This window comes from Rhinoderma darwinii, chromosome 1 (genome assembly GCF_050947455.1).
Source record: "Rhinoderma darwinii isolate aRhiDar2 chromosome 1, aRhiDar2.hap1, whole genome shotgun sequence".
In the NCBI taxonomy this organism is placed as follows: domain Eukaryota; kingdom Metazoa; phylum Chordata; class Amphibia; order Anura; family Rhinodermatidae; genus Rhinoderma; species Rhinoderma darwinii.
Window position 1 is genome coordinate 446,546,612 of NC_134687.1, and position 25,407 is coordinate 446,572,018.

The 25,407-nt window shown below is 47.2% G+C and overlaps 1 long non-coding RNA gene across 1 annotated transcript; it reads left to right on the forward strand.

Annotated features, from left to right (window-relative positions):
* The first annotated feature begins 4,918 nt into the window (after positions 1–4,918).
* On the forward strand, positions 4,919–22,785 carry LOC142743345 (uncharacterized). The gene is made up of 4 exons (XR_012881548.1): positions 4,919–5,249; positions 5,572–5,928; positions 22,248–22,515; positions 22,621–22,785. It is a non-coding gene; the product is annotated as an uncharacterized LOC142743345 (long non-coding RNA).
* Positions 22,786–25,407: the final 2,622 nt, after the last annotated feature.

Consider the following 25,407-nt stretch of genomic DNA (forward strand, 5'->3'; position numbering starts at 1 on the left):
ATGTCATCAAGGTAGACTACTACACAAACATAGAGGAGGTCACGGAAATGTCATTCACAAACTCCTGGAAGACCGCGGGAGCATTACACAGGCCGAAGGGCATTACTAGATACTCATAGTGTCCATCACGAGTGTTAAATTCAGTCTTCCATTCATCACCCTGGCGAATCCGGACTAGGTTGTAAGCCCCATGCACGTCTAGTTTAGAAAAAATCCTGGCACCTCGTATACGATCAAACAGTTCTGAGATCAGTGGCAACGGATATTTATTCTTCACCGTGATCTGGTTGAGACCTCTGTAGTCAATACAAGGACGAAGAGAGCCATCTTTCTTTTTGACAAAGAAGAACCTAGCTCCTGCCGGGGAGGAAGACTTTCGTATGAAGCCCCTCTCCAAGTTCACATAGTCGGACATGGACATAGTCTCTGGCAAGGAAAGAGGATATACCCTACCAAGGGGAAGGGATGCACCAGGAATCAGCTCGATAGGACAGTCATATGCCCGATATGGAGGCAATGTCTCCGCCTCCCTCTTGCTGAAGACGTCTGAAAATGCTGCATAATGACTCGGCAATCCTGACAATGACCGAGGCAGCTAAGGCTGAGCCGACCAAATCTGCACCAGGCAACGACCTTGACACTTAGGGCCCCACTGGAGAACTTCTCCAGAATTCCAGTCCAGAACTGGGGCATGCCTTCGGAGCCAAGGCAGGCCCAGCAACACAGGGTTAACTGCTTTGGATAGCACATAGAAAGGCAGAAGTTCGGAGTGAAGGGCTCCCACTTGGAGCCTCAGCGGCTTGGTCACAGCTCTAACTGGGTCTTGCAGAGGTAGTCCATTCACTGAAGCAACTGTCAATGGGTTCTCCAGAGGGGTGGTGGGTAATTGCAGAAGATCCACCATGTCTGTACGGATAAAATTAGCAGCGGATCCAGAGTCTAGATATGCAGAGACCTGATGCGTTTTCTCATTGGACACTATGGTCACAGGTATGGACAATCTAGACGGAAGTCCATTCTTACCCAAGGTTGTCACTCCTAGCAACCCTAGGTTTTGGGATCTTTGGAGACACAGCCACACAAGATGGCCACTGAGGCCGCAATAAAGACAGAGTCCAGACGTGCGTCTGCGTTGCCTCTCCTGGGAGAATAACTTATACTGGTCCATTATCACAGACTCTTTGGGAGGATCAACATCTAAGGACAGCTGGGGTTGCTGCAAAGTAGGAGCCAAACTGGAGAGGGCTCCCTCCCGTCGAACCTCTAGGAGGCGTTCTCGAATCCGTATAGCAATCCGGGCAGACAGAAGGATGAGGTCATCCAGGGTAGAGGGCAGAAGCCATTGAATCTAATGCAAGGACCGCAGGCAAAAAACAGCAAAATATGCTCAGAAAAAAGCGCCGCTGTTTTTTTCTGATTTCAATGGGAGGTCAGAGGCGGAAACCATGGCAAGAAAGAACATTCTGCTTTTTTTCCCCCACAAGTGGCCAAAAGCTGCATGGGGAAGAAAACGTCTCTGCCTCCCATTGAAATCAATGGGGGGCGATTTCGTTAGTTTTTTTGCCACTGATTCCGACACGGTTTCTGCGTCAAAATCATTGCCAAAATAAACAGTGTGAACTGACCCTAAGGGTCAGTCTACACATAGCGTAAATACTGCGGATTTTCTGCAACGGATTATATTGCGGAAAATCTGCAGCAAAATGCAGTAACATCATAATGCAGTAGCAGCAGAATGGATGAGATTGAACAAATCTCATCCAAACAACTACATCAAAAATCTGCCAAAAAACTGTTCAAAAATTGACCTGCGATGCGTTTTTTTTAATCCGCAGCATGTGAATTTATGCTTCGGAATCGCTGGTTTTCTCTTGGGTGGGGGGGGGGGGGCAAAACCTGCAACAAATAGCAGATGTAGCAATTTTTGCAGCGAAACAGCTGGTATTCCATTGCAAATATTTGCAACTCAGAAAAAAACAATTGTACTTTATTTACACGACCGGGTGGAATTTTTTATTGTTTTTCACGGCCGATTTGCACTCGTTTTTCACGGCCGTAAAAACGAAACCCAAAAGACAATTTAGGAATCAAAGCTTTTTCCAATTTCAGCCTGCAAAGAATTTTATTTTCAGTTTCCCAGTACATTAAATGGTACTTTGAATGGTGTCACTAGAAACTACAACTCCTCCCGCAAAAAATAAGGCCTTACACCACTCTAGTGATAGAAAAATAAAAAAAGTTATGGCTCTTGGAAAGCGGGGAGGGAAAAACTAAAAAAATTAATTAATTTCTAATGCAAAAACATTTATGACCTCAGGTGGGGTATTGCCGTTCTTGGGAGAATTTGCTTTACAAATATTGGGCGGCTTTTTCTCCTTTATCCTTTGTGAAAATGAAAAAATGCAACATTTTTGTGGAAAAAATGTTGATATTCATTTTCACGGCCTAACTCTAATAAATTCTGCAAAAGACCTGTGGGGTCTACATGCTCACTATACCACTAGATAGATTCCTTAAGGGGTGTAGTTTCCCAAATGGGGTCAGTTTTGGGGTGTTTCCACTATTTTGGTACCTCAGGGGCTTTGCAAATGCGACATGACACCCGAAAACCATTCCAGCTAAATTTGAGCTCCAAAATCCAAATGGTGCTCCTTCCCTTCTGAGCGCTGCCATGGGTCTCATCAGCAGTTTATTACCACATATGGGGTACTGCTGTAATCAGGACAAATTGCTTTACAAATTTTCGGGTGATTTTTCTCCTTTATTCTTTGTAAAAATTAAACATTTCTATGTTTTTTCATGGTCTAATTCCACTAAATTCAGCAAAAAAAAAACTGAGGGGTCAAAATGCTAACTATACCCCTAGAAAAACTCCTTCAGGGGTGTAGTCTCCAAAATGGGGTAACTTTTGGCCGGTTTCCACTGTTTTGGTCCCTCCAGGGTGTTGCAAACGCGACATGGCACTGAAAACCAATCCAGAAAAATCTGTACTCCAAACTCCAAATGGCGCTCCTTCCCTTCTGAGCTCCGCCGTGGGTCCAAACAGCAGTTCAGTACCACATATGGGGTATTGCTGTAATCGGGAGAAGTAGCTTTACAAGTTTTGGGGTGCTTTTTATTCTTTATTCCTTGCAAATATAATTTATTTTTTTTTCAGAAAAAAAAGTAGATTTTCACTTTCACAGACAAACTCCAATAAATATAGCAAAAGACCTATGGGGTCAAGATGCTAACTATACTCCTAGATAAATTCCTTGAGGTGTGTAGTTTCCAAAACCGTGTCATTTTTTGGGGATTTCCACTGTTTTGGCCCCACAAGACCTCTTCAAACCTGACATGGTGCCTAAAATATATTCTAAAAAAAGGAGGCCCCAAAATCCACTAGGTGCTCCTTTGCTTCTGAGGCCGGTGCTTCTGTCCATTAGCACACTAGAGCCACATGTGAGATATTTCTAAAAACTGCAGAATCTGGGCAATAAATATTGAGTTGCGTTTCTCTGGTAAAACCTTCTGTGTTACAGAAGAAAATGTATTACAAATGAATTTCAGTAAAAAAAAAAAAATTTGTAAATTTCCCCTCTACATTGCTTTAATTCCTGTAAAGTGCCTAAAGGGTTAAGAAACTTTCTGAATCCTGTTTTGAATACTTTGAGGGGTGCAGTTTTTAATATGGGGTGATTTATGGGGTCTATCTAGTACATAAGGCCCTCAAAGTCACTTCAGAACTGAACTGGTCCTTGAAAAATATCCTTTTGAAATTTTCTTGAAAATGTGAGAAATTGCTGCTAAAGTTCTAAGCCTTGTAACGTCCTAGAAAAATAAAATAATGTTCAAAAAACTATGCAAATATAAAGTATACATATGGAATATGTGAAATAGTAACTATTTTGTGTGGTATTACTATCTGTTTTACAAGCAGATACATTTAAAATTAGAAAAATCATAATTTTTGCACATTTTCTCTACATTTTGGTGTTTTTCACAAATAAGCAATGAATTTAGTGACCAAATTTTACCACTAACATAAAATACAATATGTCAGGAGAAAACAGTCTCAGAATCGCTTTGATAGGCAAAAGCATTCTAGAGTTATTACCACATAAATTGACACGTCAGATTTGAAAAAATGGGGCTGGTTCTGAAGGCCAAAATGAGCTCTGTCCTGAAAGGGTTAAGGCATCCTGCAAAACTGGCAAAAAAAAGTCCTACTTTTTCCCGGGCCATTTACATGGTCCATTAAAGGAAAAAAATAATAAAAAAATTGCCCCATAGACCTGCTTTAATTGTAATGCAGACGTGTGACGGACTTTCCCTGTCGTCTAAATAAGCCCTTACCCAGATATTTCTGCTTCTGCGTGATGCAGGCCGGTCTACAGGGATGACGTTTCAATGACAGGCTGCAGCGGTCACATGGGATGAATCGTCATCCCAGGAGGCTGGCCTGCAAGACATCAGAGGGACGAGTCGCCATGGCTACGGGTAAGTATAGACTTTTTTTCTTTTGTATGTGCTGTTTTCTGCAGCGGACAATCTGGAATAAAGACTGCTCCACAATTTGGTGCGGTTTTTCGTCCGGGACCAGGGCGGATATGCTTTGTACTTTTACGCAGGGTATCCGTCCTGTGTGAACATACCCTAGCAGTTTTGGGGAAGCTGAACCGCATATGGAAAGCTTCAGGGACTGCAGGGAAGAGGAGGAGTGTGAAAAATGAAAAAAATAAATGCCCAGGAGCGTGATTGGGCTAAGGAGATAAGGGAGGAGTGGCTATAGGGGATATAGGGGCGAGTTCAAGGGCACAGCCCTCCCTTACCTTCTGCTGTAGCGTGAAGTAACACCTCTTCGTGACACTCCGTGTGGTGAGGAGAATTCTTTCTTTGCTGATCTTTCTCTTTTCTTCTGGTTCCAGCATGGCTGATGACCTTCTTCAGCAAGTGGCCCGGCGGGTGAAGGTACTACCTGGCTGGAGGATCTGCTGAATTTTCTCTCGGTATTCCACCTTATGGAGCAGCCCTCCCTCCTAACCTGGGTGCCGGCCGGAGCGGTGTGCTGGGCATAGCCGCCGGCAGGGCTGCTCTAGGTTAATCCTCCGCCCGCCACGCTCTGAAGGGGGTGAGGCGACTCCGGAGGATATGGTGGCCTACCACACGGCCTGTGCAGAGGAGATGGGCCGCGCATGCGCACAGGATGCGGCCTACAGCGCGGTGCCCCTGACCTTTTGCTTCTACACCTCTGCTGCATCTGAGAACAGGTGAGCTGTCAAGGGCAGTGGTGTCTGTGAAAGGGGTTGGCACGTGGGAGGAAGGCTGGGCAGAGGAAGTGCCGCAGGGGTGCAGCAGCAAGAGCGCTGCAAGGTTTTGCCCCTCCTGCTCTTGCAAGATCCGGAGAAGGATTGGAAGTGCACCATCAGCCAGGGCTGCGAGGCTGTCAGCAACTGTATCCTTTGCCATGTGTTCTGTCCGGTTCTGGCCTGCAACACAGGGATCAGAGCGGGGATGTTTCTAATGCAGGTGCCAAGGGGATTCCATGTGATACTGGTCACTCATCTGCCTTGTCCCTTTTTTCTTTTGCAGGTTTGGCAAAAAGTTTGCCAAGGAGAGGGAGGAAACGTCGGTCTGGAGGTGGTCGTAGGCACGACGACAGAAGTGGACATTCTCGGAGGGTGAGATCCCCCTCGTCGTCTTCTGATAAACATCCCTCCTCTTCTTCATCACCATCATCGTACTCCCCGCCGCGGACGTCCAGCCGTGCTGATGAGGGGAGGCACCACACTCGGCATCATGTCGACTCACGTCGTGCCGGGGAGGACCTGGGCGGGTCGTCCCAAGGAGGCTCTTTCGCTCGCACACTTGGTGGTGAGCAATCCTCGGTTCCAGTGGTGCCAACGGTGGAAGCAGCGACCTCGTGAGTGGCAGGGACCCCTGTGCTTGGTGAGTCTTCATGCGGTGACGCATGGCTTTCAAAATCATTACTATCTGGTAATGACTTGGTGTCTGTATTGAAGGCCGTGGTGGCCGGGTTGGAGAAAAGTGATGGTGCTACTGCACCTTCTGTTCCGCCAGGGAGGGGGCAAGCCCCGTCTGCGAGGGCAGCCAGTTTGGCTTGTTTAACATTTAGGGATTCCCTGTTTTGTGGTGTAGCCCCTCTTAGCACTCATCTGTCTGCTGAGATCAAGGAAAAAATTGGTAGGGACGAATTCGTGGATATTTGGTCCTTGATCTCAGTAGAACAGGTGACGATGGACAAGGAGCGCACTTTTGAGAAAGGGTTGGATAAAAAGGTGAAAGTTGCCAAAACTTTTGGCAATTGGCTCCAGGGTGTCCCATTGGGTATGTGGACCCACTAGGCCGTACCGCCTTGACGGTATGGCAGCTGGCCAACAGGACACAGGAGGAAGTCTATAGTCCTATAGGTGTACCTGTGGTAACTCTCGGACAGTAGCAGACAGGCTCAGATGGAATTTAGGCAGCAGGCAGGCACCAGGCTTGTTGTAGAGGAGCAGGCGTAGACTCAGTGCAGTACAACTCCAATACCACACGACACTTTAGACCAGGATAACACGGGATACAGGTAGCAGGAACTTGGAACTGGAAGACACTTAGGAGACCATTTGCATAGACAAACTCATGGGTTCATTTTGACTATAACTCAGGTGCGCGCGCTGGACCTTTTAAGAGCGGGCACGAGCGTGACCCGGTCGAGGTAAGCAGAAGTGAGCGCTGGCGTCTCCTGAGGAGGAGACTGGGGCCAGCGCTTGCAGATCCATGGCTGCAGCCGTCAGGAGGTGAGTGAGCCTGACGGTCCGCGGCCATGGGCATGACAGTATCCCCCCTCTTACACCCCCTCCCCTTGGGGCCAGAGCGAGAGAGAAACTTCTTCAGAAGGGTAGGAGCATTGAGGTTCTCCTCTGGCTCCCAGGACCTCTTTTCAGGACCAAACCCCTTCCAATCCACCAAATAAAAAGTTCTTCCTCTTACTCTCTTGGTGTCCAAGATCTCCTTAACCTCGAAGGTGTCTGAAGGGCCGCTGGAGGCAACCGCAGGGCTAGGAGTCTTGGTATAGTGGTTCAAAACCACCGGCTTCAGGAGGGAGACATGGAAGGAGTTGGGGATCTTGAGGGTAGGAGGTAGGCGACAGGTTTGATCTGCTGTAGGATCTCGAAGGGTCCGAGGAACCTGGGAGCAAATGTGTATGATGGCACCCTCTGACAGATATTTCTGGAGGACAGCCAGACCTTGGTGCCAGGGAGAAATTGAGGAGATTCTCTTCTCCTCGTGTCTGACTTCCGTTTCATGCGGTCGACTGCCAGCAGGATGGAGGATCGATTCTGCTGCCAGATCTGCAGAAAGTACCTAAAAGCAGAATCAGCTGCTGGTACCTCGGACATCACGGGCACCAGGAGACGAATTCGTGGGTTTTGGCCGTAGACCGTGAAGATCGGTGTGGTTCTTGTGGACTCGCTAGTGTGATTATTATACGAGAATTCAGCCCACGGAAGAAGTAGCACCCAGTCATCATGCTGCTTGGAGATGAAGTGGCATAGGTAATTCTCCAGGATCTGATTGATCCTCTCGACTTGACCATTGTACTGAGGATGGTAGGCTGAGGAAAAGTCCAATCTCGCATTGAGGAGTCTACAGAGGGCTCTCCAGAACCTAGAAGTGAACTGGACCCCCGATCAGACACAATATGCCGTGGCAAGCCGTGCAGGCGGAAGATGTGTTGGATGAAGATGTTGGCCAGTTGAGGAGCAGAAGGAAGACCGGTCAGAGGAACGAAGTGGGCCATCTTCGAACCACCACCACCACCCAGACAGTACTGCATCCTGCAGAGGGTGGCAGGTCCATAACAAAGTCCATAGCTATATGTTGCCAGGGAGCATCGAATACAGGTAGCGGTTGGAGCAGGCCAGCAGGTCTGGAGTGAGCAACTTTGTTAGCTGCATACACCGAGCAGGAAGAAACAAAGTCCATGATGTCTTTGGGCAGCGTGGGCCACCAGAAATGACGGGCAATCAGGTCTCGGGTCTTAGGGGTACCTGCGTGACCAGCCTGTCTAGAGCAGTGTCCCCAGCGGAGTATTCTCCCTCTGTCAGCCAGGTGCACATAGGTCCTCCTAACTTGCAGGTGGTTTACCGATATAATGCAAGACTGGTCAATAATTGTAATGTCTGTGGTCGCTGACCACAAACTCCTTCCATCTGGTCGACGCCCTTCTCTCCAGAGATGTCTGCACATGCGGCCGTTCTGTTCCACAGTGACCACCAGATTGAGCTGATTGCTTCCAGAGCACCCTAGACTATAAGAAGGGATCTGCCCCTTCCTATGTTGCCTGAGCCTTGTTGTCATTATCCTAGTATGTCTATGCAAATGATCTCCTAGTGGTTTCCAGTTTCCAGTGTTCCCCGTTCCTGCTACCTGTAAACTGTATCCTGTGCTTTCCTAGTGGAGTGCCGTGTTGAGCTGAAGTCATGTTGTGCTGTGTTCCACACCTGTCCTGCTACACCACGCCTGACGCCTGCCTGCTGCCTAGTCCCAGCCGAGCCTGTCTTGCTACTGTCTGAGTTACGTCAGGTACACTATACGAACTATAGACTGTGACCTGTGTCCTGTTGGCCAGCTGCCATACCATCAAGGCAGTACGGCCCAGTGAGTCCCCTCGTGACAATAATATTCTGTGGAATTTCCATGGTGTCCTCTGTCTCTAATGACCTGGACAAGTCATCGGCCCTCACATTCTTGTCAGCCGGGCGATAATGGAGCTCAAACTGGAACCTGGTAAAGAACAGCAACCACCTGGCCTGACGAGGGTTCAGCCGTTGGGCTGTATGGAGATAGGTGAGATTCTTGTGGTTCGTAAATCAGGATGGGATGAGCTGCGCTCTCTAGTAGATGTCTCCAGTCCTCCAGAGCCAATTTGATGGCCAGTAACTCCCGATCCCTGATCGACTAGTTGCGCTCTGCGGAAGAGAAGAGTCTAGAGTAATAACCACCTACCTTTGCCTTGCCCTTGGTCCCTCTCTGGAACAGGAGTGCACCAGCACCGACAGAGGAGGCGTCTACCTCCAACGAAAACTGTCTGGATACATCAGGATGATGGAGGGTAGAGGTTGACATGAAGGCAGTCTTTAGGCTATTAAATGCGGATTCATGCCCTTTTTGGTGAGGGTAGAGATGGGAGATGTCAGTGAGGAGAAGTCTGGCATGAATTGTCGGTAAAAATTGGCGAATCCTGTATAAGTCTCCTAGGGCTAATGTAGTGGTAAATGGCATTCCCTCCGACTCCTTCCCCTTCGCCAATGGAACATGGCAGGGTTGCCCCCTTTCACCGGCCTTGTTTGCAGTAGCTATAGAGGCTATAGCGATTTGTTTACGGTCTACCCCTATGATAACGGGTGTGCAGTGGAGGGGGATTACTAGTGTGGTGGGTCTTTATGCAGACAACAAGGTCCTTTTCCTAAGTAATCCTACGGAGTCCTTTGGTCTTGCTGTTAATTTACTTGACACTTTCTCCAGATTTTCAGGGTGAAAGGTAAATTGGCAAAAATCCGCTATAATGTATACAGCCTCTACTCCAACTCTGGATCTGATAGTGTCACAATGTGGTTTGCAGGTTTACATATTTGGGAATTGTGATGGTTCTGGACCACAGTGGTGTACTTGCTGAAACTATAGGTCCGTTACTAACTCACATAAGTCAGAAATTGAAGCTATGGTCTAAATTGCCATTGTCGATTGCTGGTCGGATCAATTTGATTAAGATGGTCGTCCAACCTAAATGCTTGTATATATTGCAGCATATGCCGGTTTCTGTCCCTCAGTCATATTTCCGTTCACTGCACTCCCTATTTATTAAATTAATCTGGGGCACATCTCGTTCTAAACTTAAACTCACTACCCTATAGTGCCCCAAAGCAGATGGTGGAATGGCGCTGTCTGACTTGCACATTCATTACTTAGCAGGCCAGTTGCGAGGCATTAGGGACTGGTATTTGGATGAACCTCTGTTGGACTCAACTAGGTATTTGGCCTCTCTATTGGCGGGTAGCACTCTTATCAGTTACTTAGAGTACCCTCATTTTACGCGACCTGCAGCATTGCTCCCCTTACATAGAATGGCCTTAATAGTATGGCGCACTGCTAAAAATATATTGCATTATAATGATGTTCTCCCGGAACTGCCTCTATGGAATAATCCTACCTTACCTTCACTACTTAGTTTATCAGACTCATGTTTTTGGCAGGACTTGTGGGGAGGTATGGAGATGTTTTTGCTGAGGGCTCCTTTGTTACACTCCTGCAGTTAAGAGAGGCTTACGACTTTCCTCACGTACAGTGGTATAGATACTTTCAGCTTCGCCATGCCATCCACTCTCCGTTTTCTGCCAAACATTAGTGTTATATCTGTCTATCCCCTTATTGGTATCTTGAAGTCACAGGGACCTAAGGGCCTCATATCAGTACTGTACACCCATCTACTCTCTTCCAAGCTCACTTTGATGCCGTTGCCTGTGTTTGATAGATGGTTGGGGCAAATTCCAGAACTTGCATTGGATGATAAAGATGCAGTGTTTAACTCTCACATGTCAGTTTCCCAAGCGATAAATAATAAATTGATACAGTTGTATATTGTACACCAATCCTATTTGACCCCTATTAGACTGCATAAAATGGGTAGAATACCCACAACGGAGTGTCACAGGTGCCATTGTTTGGATGCAGATTTCTGGCATCTTATGTGGATCTGTCCATATATTTCTGATTTTTGGGCACAAATATTTAACTTCTTATCCTCCCTTTTACCATCCCATATGCCATTTCCCCTAAGGTTGCTTTATTTGGTATCTTAGATGAAGAGATTTGGCCACACTACATGCGAATTTTCTTGAAAGAAACCTTGTTTTCGGCTAGAAAAGGCCATAGCTATCCGCTGCCAGCTATCCCTGCCAGAATATAGCAGCTAGGGCATCGTTCCAGGACAGCTCTCCTGCCAGGGTGCAGAACTGAATGGCGTACTCGCCCACGGAGGTGTCTTCCTGGCTCAGGTTCAATAAGGAGAACGCTGCCGACGAGACTCGTCCAGGCTCTTCAAACACGGTACAAAATGTCCGGAGGAATACCTGGAAGTCATGGGTCTCTGGTCCTTGCCGTTCCCAAATCGGGTTTGCCCATACTAGGGCCCTGCCAGTGAGGAGAGAAACGATAAAGGCAATCTTGGCGTCATCAGATGGAAACGCTCTGGCATGTAGAGAGAAGTGGATCTGGCGCTGGTTAAGAAATCCTCTGCAGGTACTCGCGTCTCCATTAAAATGAGGTGGTAGTGGTAGCGAGAATCGGTGTTGCGGGAGGATCAGTCGAACAGGAGCTGAGGTGGTTGCATCTTGTGCATCTAGCCGCTGTGCAATCGAGTTCACTGGCAGGAGGAGTTGGTCTTGTCGTGAACGCAGATCTTGTTTGTCTGCCTGCATCGCTTGAGACAACGACATAGTCTTAGGTGGACAAGCAGGGTCCATGGCCTGAGCCTACTGTCACGTAGGGTACGTGGATCCACTGGGCTGTACTGCCTTGACGGTATGGCAGCTGGCCAACAGGACACAGGAGGAAGTCTATAGTTCTATAGGTGTACCTGTGGTAACTCTCGGACAGTAGCAGACAGGCTCAGACGGACTTTAGGCAGCAGGCAGGCACCAGGCTTGGTGTAGCAGAGCAGGCGTAGACTCGGCGCAGTACAACTCCAATACCACACGTGACTTTAGACCAGGATAACACGGGGTACAGGTAGCAGGAACGGGGAACACTGGGAACTGGAAGACACTTAGGAGACCATTTGCATAGATAAACATAGGATAACAACAGGTGAGACAGGAAGGGGCTGGGCCCCTCTTACAGTCCAGGGTGCTCACGGGCTAATTATGACTTTAACTCAGGTGACTTTAAGAGCAGGCACGAGCATGCGCGCACACCGTACGGGACCCGGCCGAGGTAAGCGAACGTGAGTGCTGGCATCTCCTGGGACGACTGGGGCCAGCGCTCGCAGATCCATGGCTGCGGCCGTTAGGAGGTGAGTGAGCTTGATGGCCCGCGGCCATGGGCATGACACAGGGTTTTGCTACCCTGGCGCATATAGTATGTCAGAAACACCCTGAGAAGGGTGCGGAGTTGTTTTCATATATCAATACTATCTTTAGCACCCACAGGCTGCACGGAGGTGCGGCGTGGTGGCGCTACGACAAAGAATTTTGTCGCCGATTGGCTTTGTCGCCCGAAATTGTCTGGGCGTCAAAGGCAACGGACATATGGTTGTAGTTGATTCTAGCACAGAGTGGAAAACAGGTTAGAGCCTTTCCCAGCGGGGCTGCTGGTTCAGGAGCAGCTCCGGGGACCGCGGTCGCATGCCCTACAGGAACCTGTTGGCTTTAGGAGGGACATTGCAGGTTCTTTGCAACCTGCAAGTTTCGTCACGAATGCTCCATTTGCGGGGGCGCTAACGCAGCACTTCTATGCTTCCGCAGGGGTAAACAGCCTGGTAAAGGGGCCCCTGCCGACACAGCAGAGAACGCCGGTGAGCGTCCTCGCGAAGGGACCATGGATCGAGCGGTACCACAGGAGACAGGAGGCCAAGTCCCTCGCTAACGGTTTTAGCGTGGGTTTCGTTATTCCTTTTGAAGAATCTGCAGTTATGCTGTTGTGGGATAACTTAAAATCTGCTAGGGAGGTGGCGGTGTCGTACACGTCGTTTGATGTAGCGGTACACCTAGTTCGTAGTGCGGGTCCCGGGCGATATTGGCGAAATCCGACATAGAATCTTTCTTTTTCGTCTGTTGCCGGTTCACCCGGACTGTTTTCATTTATTAGGTTGTTGCCTGGATGGGCTGTTTTATGTAGATATGTGTCTCCCGTTGGGTTGTTCTATTTCAAGATGTTTGCTTCGTTTTTAGAATAGGTAGTGCGTTTTGAGACAGGTGTGTACACTATTTGGACGATTTCCTTTTTGTATGCCCAAGTGATTCCGGGGTTTGTGCTATGTTATTAAGCGCGTTCAGGAAGATCATGTTGCATTTTGGTGTACCCGTGTCAGAGGAAAAGACGGAGGGCCCAGTTACGATTTTTGTCTTTCCTAGGTATCGAGATAGATACACGTGAAATGGTATTTAGACTTCCGGCTGAAAAACTTATGAGTTTGGTGCTGCAGGTAGATCAGGTAGCTAAGTCGAAAAAGGTTACCCTTAGGCAGCTACAGTCTCTCTTGGGTCTCTTAGTCTTTGCTTGTCGGATTATGCCCATGGGCAGGGTGTTCTCTCATCGGTTGTCTTTAGCTACAAAGGGCGTCCTTAAACCGGATAATTTTATTAGGGTGTCCAAGAGTATTCGGGAGGATCTCATCGTATGGCGCTCTTTCTTACATTCGTTTAATGGTCATGCAGTTTGTCAGGACAGTGAGGTTTCCAATGTAAATTTTTGTTTGTTCACCGATGCGTCGGGTAGCTGGGGTTTGGAGCGCTTTTTGGTAGGCGCTGGTGCAACGCACCCTGGCCAGTTCAATGGCAGTCCCTCGGGTTGACTAAGAACATCACTATGTTGGAACTGTTCCCTATTGTACTTGCTCTGGAGTTATGGGGTACGAATATAGCTAACAAACGCATTTGTTTTTGGACTGATAATACGGCAGTTGTCCAGGCAGTGAATAGTTTGTCTTCCAGTTTTTGCCTGTGTTAGCACTGCTCCTTTGTTTAGTTCTGAAATGTTTGTGTCTCAATGTATGGTTCTGTGCTAAGCACGTACCTGGTATTGACAACAAATTAGCTGATGCTTTATCTCGTTCGCAGATGTCTTTTTTACGGGAGTTGAATCCGGAGGCAGTGAGGGAGGGGGGTCCCCCCCCTCGCTTTTGGGCCCTGGTCGAGAACAACTTGTGAGCCTGCTGAAAGGTTCGGTGGTTTCGTCTTCTTAGAAAAATCATTTGTCGGGCTTGGTTTAAGTGGTTGGAATTCGCTGGCAGCGCATTCCCGAGCGATGCGACTAGGCATCTTGACATCACGCTGGATTTACTGGTCCATTTGAGGAAGGTGGGTAGCAGTGCGTCAGTGGCAAACAAGTTTTTGGTTGGAGTAGCCTTTATTTTTTTTCATAATTTGGATTTTTATTGCAAAGTTTACAAACACACAAGAACAAGAACAAAGTGCGTGAATACATTCGTAATCGATCATAACATATCATATCAAAACATATCATATCATATAGATAGAAGCGAACGCTTATGTACATCAATATCCTTGTTATTCCGAGGCGGTTGTCACCTACATTTAGAAAAATATACAGTCGGGCACATGGCATATGAGGTAGAGAATGCCCCTCTATATTTGCAAGGCACATAGTTCCTGACTGGAAACACATTGTGGAAAGTGACCAACCCTTCCCTTAACAGGTAAAAAGAGGAAAGATTGAGACAAACCAAAAGAAGACAAAAAGAAAGGAAGGACAAGATGGACAAAAGAAGAGCAGGGGAAGGACGATGAGGAATATTAATGAGTGCTAGGAGCAGAGACATTACCGCAAGAGGAATATTGAACCGCCTCTATTTCTGATGAAAGCCCAATCAGGACCTGGCTATATAGACCACCATGTGGAATTCTCTAGCTCAACCAGTCTGCGAAATGAGGACCAGATTTGAAGGATGACCATGTGTTCCACAGAGAAAGAACCGCGTCATAGCAGCCTCTGTCTTCTGCAAGAAGAGACTCCATTCTACACAGTAGGTCCATTTCCGCAACCCATTTACCAATCGTAGGCACAGCAGAAGTCTTCCAATATCTAGGAATAACTGTCCATGCTTCTGTCAGAAAATGCCTGAGTAGGCCCTTTTTTATGCCTGGCAGGAGACCCGGAATCAACGATAAAAGAGCCATCTGAGGAGTGGGTATGATAGGAGCACTCTCCATCAATGCATAGATGTCAAATACCACTTTCCAAAAAGTCTGCAACACTGGGCATGAACACCAAATGTGCAGCATCGTGCCAGTCTCGTTGCCACACCGCCAACAGACAACTGACACTTCTGGGTACATTTTATGCTAAATCTGTGGGCAACGGTACCATCTGGTCAATATTTTCAAATTTTTCTTCTGAGCGTGGCAAGCCATTGGCATTTTATGGGTCAGGAGGAAAACCCTGTCCCAATCAAGCAAAGATATGTAGAAACCTAGATCTTCTTCCCATGCGCTAACATATGCAGGTGGCTGATTGACAGAAGTCTCCAATAGGATGGCATACATCTTGGAGATCACACGAGTAGGTGACTCTTGTAAAAGCAAGAACGATTCAAAGGACGTGGTCGTGGAGATGCACATACCATCCGGCAAGGCCGAGTGTAGAAAGGTAGACAATTGTGCATATTCCAACCATGAAAGAGTCCTCTCCGGGCAGGTCTCTCTCAACATATGTAACGGAGGGAGGCGACCCCCATCCGACATCACCTGACACAGCCTAGTATCCTCCGAAGCGGTCCAGCTCAAAAAGGTAGATTTGTTAACAGCCGGTGGAAATTCGGAGTTATCAAAACAGAGGGCTAAGGAGTCCCTGTCTATGGGAAAGCCCCTTTCGAACCATCGATCTGTCCCAGAGAGTGAGAAAGTGATGGGTAAGCATAGGAAGGGTCAAGAGGGCTGGTCGATGATCCGGCAGGATCCACAGTAGCGATCTTAGAGAGAGCGCCATGAAGGACCTCTCAATCCCCACCCATTGTTTATTGGTGCCATTATGAAACCAATCTATCACTCTAGTAAGAACAACAGCTTGGTGATACAGCCCCAAATCTGGGAGTCCCGCTCCACCTTTCAGTTTAGGGCGAGACAGTGAGCTCATACTGATGCGAGGCCTCAGAGTGCCCCAGACGAACTTACGAAATGCTGCCTCCAACGTCTTAAAATATGCCCTAGGAACCATAACAGGGATTGCCTGAAATAGATACAAGAACCGAGGGAGGATGTCCATTTTGATGGCATTGATACGTCCAAACCATGACAATTGTGCTCTGTCATAGGATTGTAGATTTTTCAGCGTACGTTGCATTAAGGGAGGGTAATTAAGGGAGTACAGATCCGCCAGATTGCCAGGAATCTCAACCCCGAAGTATTTGATGGATGTCGCTTGCCATTTGAAAGAGATGGATGATCTTAGAAGATCAACTGACTCCTGTGGAAGAGATACATTTAGCGCTTCCATCTTTGTGTAATTGACCTTGAAATTACTGACCCTTCCAAACTCCTCAAATTCCCGAATAAGCACCGGGAAGGAAATTACAGGATTAGTAATGAATAATAAGAGGTCGTCTGCATATAACGCCAGCTTATGATGTTCGCGACCCACCCGAATCGCAGAAATATCTGGAGATTTACGGATAGCCACTGCCAGATGTTCCATTGTGATAACATATTGTAATGGGGACAGCGGGCACCCCTGTCTGGTTCTGTTAGCAATCTGTAGAGATGCGGAGAAGATGCCATTGGCCCTGACTCTAGCCGTGGGATTCTGATATAGAGAAAGGATCCTCTCTATCATTACCGGGCCAATTCCCATTTGTTGTAAGGCCGATCTCAAGAATACCCAGTGGACTCGGTCGAACGCTTTCTCTGCATCTACCGAGATCCGACAAGTGGGTATGGACATTTTCTTCACGTGGGATATCAAGAGAAGAGTTTTATTGGTATTGTCCCTCGCTTCTCTCCGGAGGACAAACCCCGCTTGATCAGTATGAATGATTCTCGGAAGCAGAGGTGCCAATCTATTTGCAATTGCCTTAGAGTAGTGTTTAACATCAACATTTATTAGAGAAATCGGGCGGTAATTGGCACAGATAGAATGGTCCTTCCCTGGTTTAGGAATAACCGTGATGGTAGCTTCTAACATTTGCGGCGTGAAGGGCATCGACCACGTGACCGAGTTGAATACCCTAGTCATAAAGGGAAGGAGCTGCGGAAGAAAAGCCTTGTAAAAGGACGTCGGGAAACCATCCGGGCCCGGACTTTTACCCGACGGAGCGGACTTGATGACGCCCTGGATTTCCGCGTCGGAAAAATCCGCGCTCAACTCATCGGTCTCAGCCCTTTCCAGTTCTGGCAGAGCCGTTTTAGCCACATACTGGTCAATTTTCCCTTGCAGAGCAGCAGAAGACATATCTTGTAACGGGCACCTGAGATTATACAAGGAGTGGTAATACTCCCGAAAGGTTTGCACTATCTCTTCTGGCTTATGTTTAATGTCACCCAAGCACGACTTAATCGATGGAATATAAGAGGTGGGGACCCGTGGCTAAAGCGCTCTGGCTAGTGCTCTGCCACACTTATTAGAGTGTTGGTAAAAGAAACCACTAGCACGATCTCTGAAAGAGGCCTGAGCCTGATCTAACAACCCTCTCAAGGAATTCCTGGCCTCTGATAATTCCGCTAACGTATGAGGCTGTCGAGACTGTTTATGTGCGGACTCTAGGGACTGAATACAAGACAGCAACTTCTTCATTTTAAAAGCTCTCTCTTTTTTTTAGCCTGGAGCCTTGTTGGATAAAGATACCTCACAACACTCTTCAGTGCTTCCCACTGTGTCGGTAGGGGGGTGGAATCTAGGGTGTGATAATCTAGGAACTCGGAGATCGAGCGGGTGACAGCCGTTCGACACACCGAATCCTTCAAAAGAAGAGGATTTAGCTTCCAATGCCATTCCTTCGCCCCCCCCCCACGGGAACTGCAGTGAGAGGAAAACTGGCGCATGATCTGTCCAGATCATAGGACCAATCCGAGACACCGGGGCCCAGGACAATAAGTGATGACTCACAAAGAACATGTCTATCCTGCTGTACATGTCATGGACCGGAGAATAGAAGGTATAGTCCCTTGTTTGAGGGTTAAGTATCCTCCAAACATCCACCAGCTGCATTGCAAAAAGTTTAGCCTTAAGAGCAGATAGCTGTGTTGCTGCTACCGAGGACCTGCCCGAAGACGAGTCCATAACTCGGTCTAAGACAAAGTTAAAGTCACCAGCAGTGATCAAGAGGCCCTCTGTAAAGTTAGCGAGCTCTGTCAAGTAGCTCCTGCAAGTGCGCACCTGATCATGATTAGGGAGGTATAGATTAGCCACTGTGAACAATTTCCCACAGACCTGAAGTTTCACAAACAAAAAGCGCCCATGAGCATCAGATCGGGTTTCTACAATAGATACCGGAAGAGATCTATGTATCGCAATACTTGACTTAGCTTCCGGGTTGGTACTATGGAACCACTGTGTATAGTACCTATGAGTCAAAGTAGGCACATGGTCACTCCTGAAATGCGTCGCCTGTAGAAACAAAATCTGGACACGCTGCTTGTGCATATGATACAAAATCTGGGAGCGTTTCTGCGGCGTGTTGAATCCACGCACATTTAACGAGCAGCAATTTAGGGACTCCATCAGGAAAGAGGACGGCAACAAGTGGGGAAGGTAGTGGGGCGGGGAGGGAGAGAAGAAGAGCAAACAAAAAACAAAGAGAGACAGAAAACAATTATGACACTATGGAAATCACCACAGACGGTGTTCCAGCCCCAAAACTACTAAGTTGAGGGGAAAGAAGTATATGTAAAGTGTTCAATGCGTAACAGAACACCACCTACGTACGGAGTTGACTGAACTATGGAAGAAGGATGATCCCAACCAACTTCCTTAAGTCCGAGAACATTGATATAAACATCCACCATATTAAAAAAGAAAACAGAGAAACTGTGGCGGGACAACGATATGTTTAGCCCTTAAAGGGCACCTGTAAAAGAACCACACCAATACATGACATTATCACGTTCAAGAGAAGGAACCAGAACATAATGCAATATATCGAGCCCTGTCAGAAAGGTGGAGGGAGTAGCAATGAATAGATACCCCACGGAAACACAAGAGAAACCCCCCGCCCTGGCCTAATCCCCCTTCTGTACTCCATTTATCAAAGAGGTCTAGGGGGTAAGTATTTAGGGATGAAGAACCCTCTTTCCATCTGTCCCCCGCCAACTCTGGGGATCCTTCCTCAAGAAACCCATATATCTATCAAGATGGGGAGGGGGTCTTAACTATGGCTTATGCTATCTCCCAAACCATTCAAAGGGACCTCCAAGACCAGGCTATGGGCGCAGGATATCAGAGGGATTAGTAAATTCGAGGCGATGAGCCATTACATCTCGGGCTCCCCCAACCTACTGTTTCATCTTAGAGCCTGGCAGCCGATAAGAGCAAGTCATGCTCGCGCCCAAACTGTAACTTCCTGCTCCCTCTCAAGGCCTGTAAAACCATACTGTAACATGACAAGTAATATTTATGTAGCTCAAAATCTGGAGAAAAATAAGGAAGCAGCAACATAATAAATCCCATGTTTAGGACAGGACCATTTCAACATATTACCCCTAGCCTCAAAAAACAGCATCACGATCAAGGAAGTCCTAAGAGGCTATGGGAGAAGCTGATTTCGCATCATGGTTCCAACCGAGTTGATTCCGGGACCATCTGAGCCCGAAGTCGTCTGCGGCGAGCCGGAGCCGAGTAATTTTCCACCCTGGAGTTACGCCATGGCGGGCGTTGTGGCAATGGCGGAAAGATCGGCCAATCAGGAATAACAATAGGAGGCAAGTCCAGAGCAGCTAGGAACTCAGGGATGTCGTCTGGGGAGTACACCGAGTAGATAGCCGATCCTCGTCGAACTTGCAATTGAAACGGGTATCCCCACAAATACGGAATATCTTTCTCCCGAAGTACCATTAGTAGCGGCCTCAAGGCTCTCCGCTTTTCCAGTGTAGAGCGGGAAAGATCTGCCAGCAATTGCACAGGAGCACCGTCAAAGTCCAAAACACCCTTGTTACGCGCTTGACGCATAATGGACTCTTTAATTTGAAAGAAATGTATCCTGCTCACTACATCACGTGGTCTCGCCAGATCTGTGCTTTTCGGACCCAGGGTACGATACGCTCTATCGATTTCCAACCGGGAGTCAACCGGTTTTTCCAATAACATGTTAAAAATCCCAATCAATGTAGGAATGAGATCTTGGGGTCCTGTAGCTTCAGGGATACCTCTAACTCTGATGTTATTCCTTCTATTGCGATTTTCAGCGTCATCAGCCATATCAAATAATAATTGAATGTGCGCAGAATGCTGATCTAATAAACTTTGTTGGGAAACCTGTTGTTGTTGGAGTGTCTGCGTGGTTACTTCAATGGCCGCCACAGCAGTATTAATATGGTAAATGTCCTCTTTCAGAGAACCGCCATATTGGTTTGCTGAGGCGAGGAAGCAGGTGACCCAGGGTCCGTAAAGTAGTGGGGAATGCCGCTTCTCGTTCTCCCTTGATCGCTTCTTGCCGGTGTGGTAGATTTACCGCGTGTTCCCCTTCGCTTTAGTGCGATGTAAAGTGCTATTAGACGCTGTTAATCGGGCTGGAAGTCAGTCAGGACGCCGGAGCTCACACCACGCGTCTCACCAGCGCCATGTCCAGGCCACGCCCCGGAATAGCTTTTATGTTGAAGTTGTGGGGTCCTCGCAATGTCACAAAAGAGTTTGTAGTTCGCCAGGCATTGAAGGGTTGGAAAAAAGTACATGTCTCACGCGATATGCCGAGGCCCGTGTCCTTTGCATTGCTTGTGAGAATCGTGGGCGGCTTGGGACTCGTATGTACGGATGAGTACAAGCAGTGTTTATTTAAGACGGCGTTCATACTAGCATTTTTCTGCGCGTTTCACATTAGTGAGTTGGTTGACCCCAGTGTTAATGAGGTGGGGGCTTATTGGCGGACGACGTGAACTTATTACAAGATGCGGTTCGGATCCGAGTTCGTAAATCCAAAATGGATCAGATGGGTAAAGGTGAATGGTTATCAGTCGGCTGGGTGGGGGGAGACGTGCCCTGTAATGGCCGTCCGGGATTTCGGGTCCCGGCGGCCTTCTGGAATGCAATATCTGAACCACGCCAATGGCCTCCCATTTTCAGTTTACAGCGTTTTTTTTAAGTCTTGCCTGGATAAGCTGGGCTTGCCGGCTGCGGAGTTTGGGACTCACTCTTTTCGAATAGGGGCAGCTACAGAAGCCGCCTTGCTGGGTTTGGGTGAGGGGGAGATCAGGCGTGTAGGTAGGTGGAAGTCAGATTGTTATAAATTGTATGTACGGCCACATTCTTAATTTCTGTTCTCCAGGCGTACTGCTCGATGCCCCCTTGGCTCCAATTTGGGTCTCGTGCAATGCGACCTGCATTGGAGAGGCATTAGGGGTCTACGGTGGGTACAACGGTTGCCCGAACTAGTGTCCATTAGCAGGGATGTGAGGGGTCCGGTGGTTCTCATTATACATGCTAGGGGCAATGATTTGGGCCAGATAAATTTGTCCGAGTTGTTGTCCTGATTTGGATCGCATGAGGGGCCTATTTACTCGGTGCGTGCTAGTGTGATCTGAGGTGGTTGCTCGCAAGTTTTGGAGGAACGCGAGGGACGTCGCGGGCATTGAAAGGGCACGTCGCCTTTTGAATGTTCGTATTTCACATTTTGTACTTTTTTTGTCAGGGATCGTGATTCGACATCACGAGCTGGAGGGGAATAACGCTGATCTGCTGGGTCCGGATGGTGTGCAACTTAGGAAAATGTCTAAACCAATTTCGTTGTTAGGGCTTTTGGAAGGTACTGAAAGGGGTTTGGCTATGTTGGGTGGGGGTGGTCGGTGAATCGAGAAAGGCGTCTCGCTTCCCCTCCGTGGCAGAGTTATGGTCTAGAAGGCGGGATAGGACACCCTACATGCCCGCTGCTGGATAGCAGGTGGGGCGTATCAGGAGATAAGAAAAGATACATGAGTCGATAAATATGCCTTCAGGCCAAGTGTTTACAAGTTAAGTGTTTATGTTGAATAAAGCTATGGCCATTCCCCAGATTTTAACATAAAGAAGTGTCCTGGTCTTTATTTTAGTTAAGTGACAAAGCGAATGGGCTAAGGAAATATATAAGTACGGACTTTACATGCAGTCTTGGAGAAGCTGAACCGCATAGGGAAAGCTTCAGGGACTGCAGGGAAGAGGAGGAGGAGTGAGAAAAATGAAAAAAAATGCCCAGGAGTGTGATTGGTCTAAGGGGTTAAGGGAGAAGTGGTAAGGAGCCCTCCCTTACCTTCTGCTGCAGCGTGAAGTAACACCTCTGCGTGACACCCCGTGTGGTGAGGAGAATTCTTTCTTTGCTTTCTCTTTCACTTCTCTTCTGGTTCCAGCATGGCTGATGACCTTCTGCAGCAAGTAGCCCGGTGGCTGGCGGGTGAAGGTACCACCTGGCTGGAGGATCTGCTGAGGAGAAAGGAGGGTGAAGTGGACGCAACGGCTCCTGGACGTGCTGCTGCAGTGACTAGAGATAGACCTCAACGCGTCACCCGCCCTCTCGTGCGCCTAAGTCCCAGTCCCTTTCCCAGAGCGGCCGCTCCCCCTGTTCGTGCTGCTGGACATACAAACCGGGCCCAGCCTGTAGTGTCGTCCTCCGACGAGGTAGTAACATCCTCCCGCCCTCCCTGGGTTTGTGATTTTGGCAATATTGTGGTTTATGGATCTGTACCTGGTATAGCTGTTTCGGTTTTCGTTTCTTTATTGCAGATGTCACAGCTGGCGGAGTTATGGTCTAGAAGCCGGGATAGGACACCCTACATACCTGCTGCTTGACAGCAGGTGGGGCGTATTAGGAGACAAGAAAAGATACACGAGTCAATAAATATGCCTTCAGGCCAAGTGTTTACAAGTTAAGTGTTTATGTTGAATAAAGCTGGGGCCATTCCCCAGATTTTTCCATAAAGAAGTGTCCTGGTCTTTATTTTAGTTAAGTGACAAAGCGAATGGGCTAAGGAAATATGTAAGTACGGACTTTACATGCAGTCTTTATATCCTCCAACAGTAATCAGACCATGCATATGACTTTTCACTGGAGAATTTTTAGGATGATATTATTGGCAACATGTTACGATGGATCTTTATTAGTTCATTAAATAGGTTGAGTTTCTGGCCTCATGTTGTCCTCTCATTACAGCTTTATTAACTATTTATGGATGGGATCACCTTGCAGAACGATTAGGTTTTTGTGCCAGCTCTCTGCACCACCCAGCATACGATCCCCTCTTTCCACTTTCATTTTTAATGAGAACAGAAGAAGTTTTCTCTGGCGTTAAAAGCAATAATGCAAGGCGTTGAGAAAGTTACTAATTTAGTCAGCACTCGAGGAATCCCATTCCAGGACCTTTCTGATGGCTCATTTACTGCCAAGTGTGGAGAATAACAGTTTAAGTATATAATATTGCAATCACTGTGAAATTATATTCCATGGAAAATATAACATGGAGAAGCTGGTTAACTGGAAATGCAACCTTTTAATCTGTAATGTATATAGTTTTTATATACAGTATGGTCTATATATCGAGATAAAAATATTTAATTACATTAATCCTTATAAATGTATGTTTATGTACAGGTTTTTGCTTTTACAATAAAATAAGGTATACTATAGAAAAATGTGCATAGTGATAAAGGTGCCTTAGAGGAACAGTGAGATCCAGGATTCACACACCTTTTAAAGGAGCACTAAATGTAAAAATTGAACATAAAATAAAAAATATTATCAACCCACTATATTATTCTCTATTCTTTCCTGTTCCATATTTAAATTGAAATGGTGAAAAATGTATTCTTCTGTGCATTTTAGGAGGCATCCATTTGTCTCCCCTTCTCATAGAGGTCATATCAAAGCAGTTCCTGGCTAGAAGACAAGTTGCTGCAGCAGAATCCCCCCCTAGTCCGTCAGTACGTCTGTACTTCCATCAGTCCGTCAGTCACACAGCACACAAACTGCTCTGTCTCAAAAGGCATCAATGCCTGCTTAGCTAAGTCCTGCCATTCAGTTAAAATACATGTACACCCATTTTCTTCCAGATTTCTACAAGACTTTGTTTCAGGAACTAGAGGAAATTCTTGCAGGCTGACAAATACTGCAATAAGAGCTGGGAAAAAACAGGCCAATTTGCCCCCTATCCGACCAGCTTTCAGATTTTTTTCACTATGATGACCCTGATGATTAAAGGGACATATGTTGGAGGATATCTCTAATGACAAGTCCATGACGACAAGTCTAATTACAAGTCCTTAAAGAGAACCTGTCGCTAGGTCCTACAAAGTTAGGTTGGTAGTCTCAACCAAATAGCCGCTGTGTCTGTGAGTCCAACAGTGTTTGTCCTGTACTTGTGCGTCCCCCAGTGGTCGTTGCACCCATTGAGAATCGCTGGCGGCCAAACCCACTTTGCTAGCCAGCGGGTAATTTGCACATTCGTTGCTAAATTAAGAGGGGTCCATAGCTCTGCAACGGGGAGGACGCACAAGTACAGGACAAACACTGCTGGACTCACAGACACCGGCTATTAGGTGAAACAACTAACTCACTTTGTAGGACCTAGTAATAGGTCCTCTATTTTACACTGGCTGATAGATGGTGGGTCCTGAGCTGGGGACCTCCCTCTACGATGTGCATATGTCCTAATGGGGCATATGGGCAGGGGTTGTCCATTAAATACTGCCTTTTAAATACTGTACAGCCACTGTGCTGGGGAATGTCTGTGCCAGGCCATTCTACAGCCAAGCTCAACTACCTCAGCTGTCTACCTTCAGAGCCTCCTGCATCCAGTTGGACCACTGTGTATTTATTGCACCAATTTTTATGACCCCTTCATTTAGGGACCTGCTAATCAGCCCATGTCCCCCTACTTGTAATAAGCCTTGCAGTTAGGCCAGAGGCATGCTAGCTGTGGCCCACGAACCACCATCTCAATGTCTGTGAAGTTTTACAATCCAATCTTACAACCACAAGTGCAAAATATAACAATAGAATGGGGTTGGAAGGGAGGAATCTCAGCTTTCAGTGAAAAAAAAGTCATAACCTAGCCCTACAATCACCCCTAACACTGCCCACCATATCTTCACCCAACTCCATGACCTAGTTTTTCTTGCTGTTGCAGCTCCTTGTCGTCTTCGGCACAATACCCCCTCAGACACCCCGGCACTGCTGGCCATGTGGTCACTACTTTTAACTCCTTTTCCTTTGTCATTCCTCACATGCTCCTTCTAGCTCATTACCCTTAATGTTTGAAAATGTAAATATGTACGTTTAATCATTCTTGGTTGACAACCAGAACAGAATTTGAGAGTTATTGTGAGGAAGCCTTAGTGACTGATGAAGATTCACATGATATGTTTTGGGGATGGTAAGTGATTTGACAAGGTGGATGAAATAATTTGTAAAGAGAAACAGTGGCCAAGTTTGACACATTTGATGTTAAATGTGAAGTAATGCATCAAACAGGTGAGCAACTATGTGTCAGATGAGTGAATAATTGTGTCCTAGAG